The sequence below is a fragment of the Schistocerca piceifrons genome, chromosome 2 (genome assembly GCF_021461385.2).
Source record: "Schistocerca piceifrons isolate TAMUIC-IGC-003096 chromosome 2, iqSchPice1.1, whole genome shotgun sequence".
In the NCBI taxonomy this organism is placed as follows: Eukaryota; Metazoa; Arthropoda; class Insecta; order Orthoptera; family Acrididae; genus Schistocerca; species Schistocerca piceifrons.
In genome coordinates, this window is record NC_060139.1 from 189948948 (window position 1) to 189961679 (window position 12732).

Genomic DNA, 12732 nt, shown 5'->3' on the forward strand with positions numbered 1-12732 from the left:
TAAATCGTTTATACTATTTATCTTAGGACCTCCTAAAGGCTTTCAATACTGATGTGTCATTAACTCCGTCTGAACAGGCCATGAGGGCCCAACGCTACTGACCGGCCGCCATGTCATCCTTAGACCACAGGCGTCATTGGATGAGGATATGGAGGGGCATGTGGTCAGCACACTGCCCTTGTGGCCATGTGTCAGTTTACGAGACCGGAGACACTACTTCTCAATCAAATAGCTCCTCAGTTTGCCTCACAAGGGCTGAGTGCACCCTTCTTGCCAACAGCTCTCGGCACACCAGATGGTAACCCATACAATAGCTAGCCCAGCCCAACAGTGCTTAACTTCGGTGATCTGACGGGAACTGGTGTTACCACTGTGGCAAGGCCATTTGCGATGTGTCATTAAGTGGCATTTAACTGCAACATAAACAGCAGACTGTTATAACACACAAGTTATAATACCAAAACAACAAATTAGATGAAATCCAATATGGCGTTTCCAACGTAGCGAGCGAGGGACGTCACGTGACCTAACCTGAACGCCAGTTGCAGCTTCTTCATTTTAGGCATTTGCCAGTCAATGTGTTAAGGAAAGCATTTTTGCGTTCTTTTAGCAGTTTTCCACATTTTGAATCCCATAGGGCTGTCTGTAGTTCTTTCTCAGTAAGATTAATTCTATGTCCTTTTACGTGATTCTGAAGTCGAATTTACCTGGGTGTATCCTAGTCCTTTTTCCCATTTTTCTTTGAGGTTGGTGTCTCTGATATTTCTTGTGTCCAATTTTTATAGTTATGCTTTTTTCAAATGTACTCGTATTTTCTTTGGGCTAAATTGTACTTTGATTCTCGTTATAGTGGTCCAAGTCTATGTTCACTCATCTGAGGACTTGAGCATCATGGTTTTCTTTCTGTTAGAGGAAGAAGTGTGCAGGAAATGTATACGTGTTCGATCTGTTATTCACTAGTTTGTTTTATGGGGTCCTCCAAGTCTTTTGTTTTCATTAACCTTTTCTCATATATGTTGGCATGATTTTTAAGTTGTTTCATTGGCATAGGTTGAAGAGTCTTGTGGCGCTTTTGTTCAAGAATCTGTGTGCTTAATACTGACCTCCAATTTTGTGGTATTCTCTTTCTTTGCTGATTTGTGGATTGAAGTCACCCACCAAAATCTACACATCTTTAGAGATTTCTGCATTACTTTGTCGAGTTTGGCCCAGAATTTTCGAGTGTTTGTTTGACTGTTGTCTCTGTTACTGGTCACATGGACAGGGATCAATGTGTACTTGTTGGCACAGGGTCGTGCGACTGTTATTTGTGGGACAGGCTTCTCTGAGTTGACTGCATTTGCATGTACAACAAAAAGTCTAGCCGTGCAGTCTAATGCACTGCTTTCCAGGTGGAAAGGCGGGCCAGTCCCTGGCACGAATCCGCCTGGTGGATTAATGTCGAGGTCCGGTGTGCCGGCCAGTCTGTGGATGGTTTTTAAGGCGGTTTTCCACCTGCCTCAGCGAATACGGGTTGGTTCCCCTTATTCCGCCTCAGTTACACTATGTCGGCGAGTGCTGCGCAAACACTGTCTCCACGTACGCGTACACCATAATTACTCTATCACGCAAACATTGGGGTTACACTCGTCTGGTGTGAGACATTTCCAGGGAGGTTCCACTGGGGGCCAAACTGCACAATAACCCTGGGTTCTGTGTGGGGCAGCGGCGGGGTGAGTGGACTGCTGTAGCCTGTTGTAGGTTTTTGTACCACTGCAGGCTGTGGCGAGGACGAAGCCTCCCCATCGTTTGTAGATCCCCAGTTCAATACAATTGAATACAATACAACAAAAAGCCATGCACAAAAGCTAACACCATTACAGACTGGTTTTCCTGTACTCCTGTAGTTCTCATAGTTGCCATACTTTATTGTGTCATTGGTGAATCTTGTTTCTTGGAGGAACAGTATCAATATTTTTTACTCAATCTTTCTCTGACCTTAGTGTCTCGTTTTCCAGTTTGAATTTTTATGTTGATGTGATTTTAAATATATTCTCCATCTCTATCGTCAATAGCTGAAATTCCTGGCTGCCTCATTTCGTGCAAGCAGGCAAAATGAATATGTTTATAGATTCCAACAGGTATTAGAATTTGAGAGACTAGTATAATACCCATTTTGATCCACTTAATTTTATTTGTTGAAATTTTCTTACAAAACTATATCTCTACAATTAACATCTTGAGTCATGACAAAGTTATATTGATGGTACCAATCTGCATCCCAGCACTAGGTGTAAATTTGTTATTTAGTTTATCATTCATCTCTCTAAATGCTCTAGAGAGAGTGACACAAATTCTGGCTGCTACTCCAGAAATTGCTATTTTTTCAGATACTGAATTGTTTACATAGTACTAGAGCTTTCAAACATTTAAATTGTAGTGTCAAGTTACGATAAAATTAAGTTAAAAGATTAATCCTGTTCTCATTTCACGTTTTGATCAAGACTCATTATTCAATTAATCCTGTTCTGAGTTTTTGATATCTACATATTAAGCGACCATTGGTCCTCTGTGAGAGATATTGTGTATTTACGAACTTAGATGTGTTCATTCTCACATGCAAGCAGAAAGTTTGTGGACCTTTGTGTAGTAAAGATGATATAATAGAAATTCGAACCTAACACAATTCAAATAGTTATTCATCTTTATGGGCCATCTTGTTCCACTTCAGTAAGCACATATAAAAACAAAATTAAAGACATCACATATGCCACAAATACATCTTCACTTCATTGTTACATTTTACAAGTCAAATGTTTCCTTCTTTAACTACATGTTCACAGTAATGCTCAGCTTTTGAGCTGTGCTTCCTCTGAATACCCTGGAATTCACGCAAATATTGAAAATTCAATTACTAATTGTGGTCTTCAGACCATTTCCTGATGGAAAACCATCATGGTTGTGGAATGAAAGAATACACTGAAAAAAACCAGTTCTGTTAGTAATAACAGTAGTAATTATCAAGTAACTAACACACCTAGTCACCAAACAGGCGAAACCTATTTCCCAGTGTACCACACAGTCTAGCTACTACTGGCACATACAATTTTGCCTGCTGTCTCTTGCACTTTCCAACTAGAGATTTCACATATCTTAACATTCCTTAGCCCAAAATATAGACAGTACACAAGTATGAACTATGTATCGACAGGGTGTGTCAATACATTACTCAACTGCATTACTGGTTTCACTGCCAGAACATCTACTCCAAGTTAATATGGCACAGCGTTTAAAAAACACATGAGGAAGTAACGCATTTTGTTTTCTGCTGAGTAAAGTATTATTGGCTCTTCTGTTGTTTGGTCTGTCTCTTGTAAATTATGCACTGAATGTCAAAGACTTAGTCAGGAAGAAGATGGAACACAACAAATTTTTATGTAGTAAGGCTAAACAAAACAAATTAAAGAATAATCGGCTCAATAAAAACAGTAGAGAGATTACTGACGAAAATATAGTTTATATTTCAATGGTATTCAGTTCACTTATTTCCCTTGTATTTTTAACTTAACATCTGGCAGTTAGCACACAACAGCATATTTGCAATAACAAAGTACCACTAATTCAACTACTCACAAAACAGCAGTGTTAGCAGCTTGATAGGATGTATTTAACGGTCAATTTGGAAACTGAAGAGTGACCAGATGAGTCCCACTTTAACCAGTTGTCACAAGGTGCACCTATACTGTTTCACATGGTAGCCTCGACCCGTCAGTAGTGCGCCTCGTATATCAGTGACAACGTAGTGTGCGCCATACACAGTATTGCATTTCTATACAAAAAGTGAGTCCATTATGCCGCACGGCAGTTGTGGCATTTTAAAGCAAGAAATCATTAACTCAAAAGCGCGTCTCGCTCTTAAGTTTACAGATTGATTGTTGCTACTGGCCTTTTCTTCCCACAAATTTTTCTTAAGGGAAATCTCCATTTAGTAATTTACTCTGCAGTCTGATTCACTGTGTGTTAAATGCGAGATCAGACATTTTTTTCATAAGTAACAAAAGTGGACAGATAATGAGACTTTTATTCTGATAGCCAGCACTGGATACCAATTTCTGTTTCGCTTCTAAGGCAATGGGATGCAGCTCTGTACAATGTAACTAATTGCCATGTATCTTTTACATGTGCACAAGTTTGTTTTACTTCGGTGTTTCGAGAACCTTACTCTCAGAACTGATTAATAACCTCTGAAAATCCCCCATTTTGTCGTTCAAACATGACATCATCCGGACATGTCACACTGATGGATACGGTCAAAGTTCATAACATATTTGTTCGCAACATTCTGAATGAGGACTCAGTTCCGGATCAGCTAATGCCGCTCGACTGCTGCTGCCAACATTAGCGATCTAATACAGCACTTGTGCATACAATAGCTGCCACAAAGTGACTGTCATGCCAAAACAATGGGCCGTGAGAATAAAGTGAAGCAAATGCTTTTCCTTCGAATTTCGAAGCTAAAGCTTCGGAATTTATGAATAAAATGTGAAGCAAGAGCTTTTGCTTATGGGAACAAAAAGAACAATGAAAGCTTTTGATTTCCCCTTGAGCTCTTGCTTCAGTATTAGATGAACTATACGAATAAAGAGAAGCTGTGACTTCTATCTGGAAGCAATTTATTGTAAAACCTGAAGGCTGGTCAGTAGCAGGCTCACGTTTGCGAAGTGCAGATATGGCTCAAATAGCAGCACGTTTACGCCGCGAAAAATGCTACAGACAACGTCGATTTCCACCTGGAGAGCAATATATCCTGTATCCTTTCACGAAGAAAATATTAAATGGATTGCAAAGCATTTTCTGACCGAGACAGGGGAAAGAAGAGGTGGAGCACTATCGTCGGAACAGAAGGTGAAGATTTTATTTCGGTATGTAGGTGATCCAGGTTCCAGTCTGGAATAGCAGAAGAAAAGGGAATTCATCAAACTACAGTGAGTAAAACAGTGAGTAGTGTTTCTAAAAAGATAATGGAAAATGCTGATTTGTGGATCAAATTTCCGTCATCAACACATAATATTACTGTGGCTAAAAATGAGTAGCTACAAAAATGTAAATTTCCAAACGCTATTGGTGTAATTGACTGTACACATGTGCGAATTCCTGAACCGGTGCAATTTGGCGACGAATATATCAACAGAAAGGGTTTTGCTAGTATAAATGTGCAGGCTACATGCAATGTGAAGGAACAGTCCAGTAGTGTTGAGGCTAGCTGGCTCGGGTCAGTACATGACAATCGAATTCGGAGAAATTCCAGTGCCTGTAAAGTGCAGAGTGAATGTAAGAACACTGTTCTTTTGGATGATGAAGGGTATGGCCTAGAGCCCTGGCTCATGACTCCCTTTCGTAATCCAACTGAGGACAGTCACAAATCACACAATAACCTTTCAAAAAAAGAAAGAGTTGTGACAGAGCGTTGCTTTGGTCAGCTGAAGAGGTGGTTTCCTGTTTTGCAGTATATGTGTAGAGTTGCCTTACCAAATGTTCCAACAATAATAGCTTGCTGCTTTATACTGCATAATGTTGTGAATTCGGAAAGGACGTCAAACAAGACAGTAAATTGCAGCTCTAATACAAAATGCAGGATTTTGAATTTTTTATTTATGAAAAGATACAAAACTACTGATCGTTTTCAACAAAAGAAATAACACAGTCTACAGAACGGTATATACATTAAAACTATTTTCATTGTCCTCCTGCTGCAAATTGTTTACACTATTCTATTAAGAAAGTTCATTAACATAGCTTCTTTTTGCATTTGCAGTCGAGTGAGCTTCAGTTGCTCCAACAGCACCAGCCTAATTCTGTGGTACTGAGCATCTTCGTCTCGTCTGTTTCTGGCAATGCTCCTTTCTTCAAGGGCAGGGATGGAAGCACTTTTCTCTAGCAAAAGGAACATTTAGTCACAAAAAACTACCCGTGCACAACACTGACGTAGACAAAGAGTATGGTGGGCCAGCACGCGGTGTAATATCTGTTCCTAGAAACACATATGTATGCCAGAGATTTAAACAATGGTAGAACTTAACGCGAGTTTGCATTTTTATGAAGATTTACTTTACAAAGATAACAGCAGAAACTTTCCTTCGCAAAGGGTTTCAAAATGTTGGAGGCCCAAGTTAACTCTAGCCATGGCACTTAATGAAACTGAATAGCAAACATGGCTCTTACATGTCATATTATGTCTAGCACAACCAATAATAGTAATAGTAGTAGTAGTACTTACGATACAGTAATAAGACCATTTCGCTACTCTCGCGAAAAATAAATTTCCGCCAGTATCTTTATAAGTAGCAGTAATTAATTTTGTTTGTCTAACATTAACTAGAACTGAATCTTACCGGATGACTTTGAGTGCTCTACTGGCTATATTGGCAATGGTGTAGATATAGACGGTGCAACCCCTACTGTCACTGCCCCTGAAAGTTAACGATTTTATAAAAAGAACAGCGCATTTTAACATTTACAGATTGTTTGTAATTTTTTCAACCGAATGAAAATAAGTAAATATTAACATCAAATGAGCTTATGACTTATCTTACCTGGTATCTGGTTCATTGTAGGATTCCCTTCTCCTTGTAGCAAGCTGTAAAACATTTTCTCACAAACATTTAAAACAATCGATTTATTTCCCGTTCTGTTCTTATCCATTTTCCATTTTAGTCTCGTTTTCATGTTACTGACTTTCTTTAGCAATTTTTTCCTGTCAATTTTAATGCCGATATTAGTTTCAAATTAATGTATAACATTTAGGATTGCTTCTTCTTTCTTTCCTTTTGCTTCTGGAAGGTGTGACTTCTCTAATAACTCAGGACGATATTCTAAAGCCGTGACTAAAAACAACATCGTACTTTCTGCACATACTGAGGTTTCATTTGAATCGGACATCTTCAGTCGATAAGTGACAGTACTCATTGATAATAAATGAAGCGACACACAGTCGCATGGCAAAGGAAACAGTGATGAAGCCTGCTCTTGCTCAACAATGGTTCGCTGACAATGTGTACCAAGCAGGTGGCTAGGAGCTTTTGCTACTGTGTTAGAAGTAAAAGGTATAGAGGAAAAGCAAAAGGTTATTCTTACAATCAGAAGCTAATGCTTCCAAGTGAATGCTCTTACTTCTACCTTTTTCTCCGAACTTGTGCTTCAGTTTTATTCATATGGCCCAATAAGCTCATACGTAGTGCCAGAACCTTAAGTAAACTGCAGCTTGTTCCCTCACAGTCACTCCCGCCCCAGCTGTATGCTGGCGCTTCCTCTGCTGCCTGGAGCCCCCTAAAAACTTTCTACACTTACATCTACATCTACATCTGTACTGTGCAAACCACCACGAAGTGCATAGCACAGGGTACATCCCACTGTACCAAATATTATGGTTTCTTCCTGTTGTGGTGGAACCGGTTTATAGTATTTCGTGACTTTAATTACTTATAAATGATATTTCAGGTAGATCAAAAAAATACAAAAACAGTTACCTATTGTCAGCGTAACAATTCGTTTGATCTCAAAAATTATTATCCCGGCTAATATTTGTCACTCTGCTAAAGAAATCTCCACTTGACATAGTGTAGAAATGTTGTGTGTAAAGTCGTGTGAGTGGCACCAAACTGATTATCATTTATCAGATTTTACACAACTGTTACTTAAGATGGAAGCACTTTTCTCTAGCAAAAGGAACATTTAGTCACAAAAAACTACCCGCGCACAACACTGACGTATGTCTCCTATTAAAATATTTCATGTAAATCGTCCATTATAATTATTCTTCATGCTTTCTTTGAGCCTTTTGCTTTCTACTCTTTACCATTTAAAATTATTCACTAATAATTCTAAATGAAATTACTTCATATTTTTTATATAAGCTACTAGTAAACTCCTCTGTAAGTTACTAGTGTTAATGACTGCTCTCCTAATTGCAGAGCTGAAAATTAACACTTAAAAACATTAATTAGATTGGATTACAGTTGAAATAAATACTAACCCACGTCTAGACAATAGCGACTCTATTTTTCAAATAATAATTAACAATATCGTTACAGGTTTTCTCTTTACATACCTCACATGTCTCACATCTGAACAGATCATCGGTTAGCATAGGAAGGACAACTAAACCACAAATATCACAGATAACAGAAAAAGATTATAATTGTCGTTGTCTATGAATGTAGTTCACTGATAACAGTTTTAATTCACACAGAAATTAAATTGTTACAGAAATAATGAAATAATGTTCGCCTTTTTTTTACGATAGTCTTTTTTATACGTAGTATCGATAATATTTGTTGAAGTTTGTACACTTAGTTCATTTTAACATCTTGTGGCTAGAACATAGTGTTGTGGATATTACACTGTTCCATTCATGTATGGAGTGCAGGAAGAATGACTGTTTGAATGCTTCTGTGCAGGCTGTAATTATTCTAATCTTATCCTCATTATTCCTATGTGAATGATATGTAGGACATTGTAGTGTACTCCTAGAGTCATCATTTAAAGGTGGTTCTTGAAACTTTTGTTCTCTAGTAGTAGGGGTAGTTTACTTCTATCTTCAGGAGTCAGTCAGGTGAGCTTCTTCAGCATAACTTAACACTCTTCCATGGGTCAAACGAAACTGTGATCATTGGTTGTGTCCTTTTCTGTATATTCCCTGTTAGTCCTACTTGGTACAGGCCCTACACACTTGAAAAATATTCGAGAAAGGGTCGCATGAGTGATTTGTAAGCAATATCCTTTGCAAACTTATTGCACTTTCCCAGTAATCTACCAATAAACCAAAGTCTGCAACATTCTTTACCCACAACTGAGCCTAAGTGATCATTCCATTTCATGTCCTTACAAAGTTTTACACCTGGGTATTTGTAGGAGTTGGCTGATCCCAACTGTTACTCACTGATATTTATATTCATTTGATAGTACCTTTTTTCGTATTGTGAAGTTAACTATTTCATATTTCTAAACATTTAAAGCAAGTTGCCAGTCTTTGCACCACTTTCAAGATCTGATTGAGTATTTATGCAGCTTCTTCCAGACAGTACTTCATTACAGATAACTGCATCATCTGCAAAAACACTGAAGTTACTGTTAATATTGTCTGCAGCATCATTAATATGTAACACACTGTAAGCATCGTTTAAGAAGAGATGGTTCGAAATTCCATTCCTATGGCAGTGAAATAGGGGATCAAAGGCATTTTGAAATATATCGCTATTAAGACAATTTTGAAGCTAGAACCACGAAAATTGGTATTTGGTTACTCAGTCAGATATGCATTTCAGACTTTTTGAAATTTAACCAGTAAGAAACAGTTGCTGAATTTTTTTTGAAAATTAATCACTATTAAAGGACTACTGAAGTATTTTTAAACTAATATACTAAAACTGGTATTTGACTTCTCTGTAAGAAATAATTAAATATGTGTTTCATTGTTTTTGGAAATTGAGCTGCCTAAGGGGGTGAAATAGGGGATGATAAGTTTTATAAAATATTTCAGTGTGAAAACATTTTCAAAGCTAAATCTACGAAAATTTGTATTAGTCTCTCTGTTAGAAATAATAAAATACGTGTTTCACTGTTTTTGGAAATTCAGCCCTGTGGGGATGAAATAGGGGATGAAAATTTTTAAGAACATATTTTTTTATATCAAAAAAATTAAATCAATGATAATTGCTATTTCAATTCTCTGTTAGATGTAAAGAAATATGTATTAGGGAATGAAGTTTCTATGGGAATATCACTATGGGAACGCAAAATGCACGATTAACAAAAATCTTGGACTCCAGCTACCATTATCGAATTTTGGTCAGAAGTACATTCAGAAAAGTTTAGAAGGTGCTGCAGTTTGTGAACTAAATCAAAGACAGCTATTTAACAGTCACCATAACAAATTGACTTTGTCAGAATTACATAGAAAAAGAAACGACTCATCAATACTTGAATTTTCCAGTAGGCCTAACATATCTTTATAAAATTGTTTTTGATGTAATTACTATGCAGACGTGAGTGAAGCAGCGCATGCTAGCATCTGCTATCACCATGGCCAGCGGTTTCATGGCGCACATTGGCTAGATTATGTTGTGTTTTGTGTGCATAGCAAGTGCAGTGCACAGGTAAATTAGTGTGGTGTTCAACTGCTAGGAGCACTGTGTTGTGCCTCGATGCAGCTGTGCTATTCTTTGGTTTCTTTTTTGTTATACATAGTACTGATTCCTTATGAGACAATCGCATTTACCCACATATTTATTTTTCTATCAAAGATTTTCAAAGGTTTTTGTTCAGAACTGCTGTGGCAATCGAATCCGTTGTATCGTGCGTTTCAACGCAGTGAATAATCTCTGCATTCAATAAAACTGTTCCCTCCAGAACATTAACTGTTTACGTTAACAGGGTATGTAAAATCAAAAGTCGGCTGGCCAAATTGAGACTAAAACCGACAAGTGGTGACCTCAACGTGATCTGGAGTGGAAAGCAACCACACAAGTTCATTATTTTAAAGATACTGCGAGACGTCAGAATAACCACACGTTTCTCATCTGGCCATCCACCTACCTCCGTTTTGGCCTCATAATCCGATCCTATGGTTCGCACAGCTAGAGAAAAGCTTCAAGTATACTGGAATTACTGCAAACACGACGAAATTCGCTCTAGTGGGGAGCCAATTAGACTATCGCTATGCAGATCATGTGCGGGACCTTATCACCGCGCCACCACAGGAAGAATCCTATACTAAGCTGAAGTCCAAGCTGATACAGTGAGTTGCAGCCTCCCAAGAGGACCGGATATGTCAAGTACTCACACAAAAGGACACAGGCGATTGGAAACCCTCACAACATTTACGGCACCTCCACCGTAAGGTTGATACCGACATGGTTCTAGATAATCTACTGCACACACTATAGAGCAGAACACTACCGCCGCAAGTTAAGGCGATAATTGCAACTCAAGAATGACATGCCGTTGGACGAAGTAGTGGAACTGGCTGATAGGACAAAAGCAGCCATCGTTCCACCACATGTTAGTGTAACCGCAGTGCAGTGGAGCAGTACCACACACCACAGACATCTGTAGCGTGGGCCGATTATGATGCCCTTCTGACCAAGGTCGAGGTACTATAGTTGGATTGCGGACGAGTTTTGACTTGTTCTGCGCTCTTACGTCAAGCATTCTCCGACAGCCAATGAGCATTAAGTAGTGTCCTGAGCGCCCTGGTGTGAAAGTCGTAGCCAATGCGAGCATTAAAGTGATCGTGGCGAAGTATTTAGTGACCTGTTATTCTGTTTGTTGCGTGTTGTCATGGCTGATGGTAGTGGTAAGGAACAAATACTACACAAGCTAGTGAGAGACATAATTGGCAGGATACACGCTTTCATGAAGCTCAAAGCACGTATATGTGTGTACCGCAATTGTCACTTGGAACCAGCAACAATGTACTCCCCGCCTTTGTCTTGACCTGAACGAACCGCCGTCGTTCATGGATAGGTCTATGGGCGCACAAGTCAGCACTTGTCACAGAACAGTGTAGAGGGCAACCGCAGGTGCTATCGCAGACGTTCTAGGAGTCGGTCTACCAGCAGTGTGTTGGTATCATCGTCGGTTTGGAGAACGAGAAAGAAATACCGCACCGTACAACTAAGCTAAATGCCCACAACAGGTAGTCCTATAAGCAGCTTGCAGCCGTCGTCATCGAAGTGCCTGTTTACTGGTGACTGCTGCTTATGTTTGACGTTTCTCACTGATATTGGATCTGACCTAAATATTCTTCAAAGCTTTCCGAGGCATTGCTGCAGAATGTCCATCAGACAATATTTAACAGCAGCCAACAACTCAATCGTAGCTATGTATGGGACGGAGAGTTTGGGAATGAATCTAGGATTAAGTCTCCAATTCAGCTGGAACTTCATCATAGCAGAGACGATCATCAGCGCTGATCTTTTGGTTCACAACAACATTCTGCCAGATGTGGCAAACGCTCGGCTGGTCGACAGCGTCACTGGGCTTTCTGCCGCCGGATTCCGGCTCAGTATCGCCTGCTACAGGCGAATTTAGTCCAGACACAGGAAGCAGAAAACAGAGCTCTGCTTAGTGATTACCCGAACCTACCTAGGGCACCCGGCGCTCGGAGACAGATACTCCACAATATGGTACACCGTATTGAGACAACAGTTTTACCCCTGCCTCGTGCCTGTTGCCTGATCGATTCGCTATAGCGAAAACGGAATTCGAGACCGTGTTGTGCGAATTCATTATCAGACTTTCCAGCAATCGATTGCACTCTGCCTTGCACCTTGTGCCTAAAAAGAATGGCGCTTGGCGCCCCTGTGGACATTACTGTGCACTTGATAGATATTCCACGCCATTGCTGTGAGATTATAACCACACTTTGCACGGCACAATCAATTTTTGCATCCTGCTTTGTGCTAAAATGTGTACATAAATACCAGTGGCCGAGATGGACAACACTGGACTCGCATTCGGGAGGACGACGGTTCAACCCCGCGTCCGGCCACCCTGATTTAGGTTTTCCGTGATTTCCCTAAATCGCTCCAAGCAAATGCTGGGATGGTTCCTTTGAAAGGGGTACGGCCGACTTCCTTCCCCGTCCTTCCCTAATCCGATGAGACCGATGACCTCGCAGTTTGGTCTCTTCCTACAAACAACCCCCAGCGAGATGGACATTCCAAAACAGTTATCATAACATCTCTTGGACTT

General features: G+C 39.6%; 1 pseudogene; it reads right to left on the reverse strand.

Moving 5' to 3' along the window:
• Positions 1-271: 271 nt before the first annotated feature.
• Positions 272-389, reverse strand: LOC124778042 (annotated as a pseudogene).
• Positions 390-12732: the final 12343 nt, after the last annotated feature.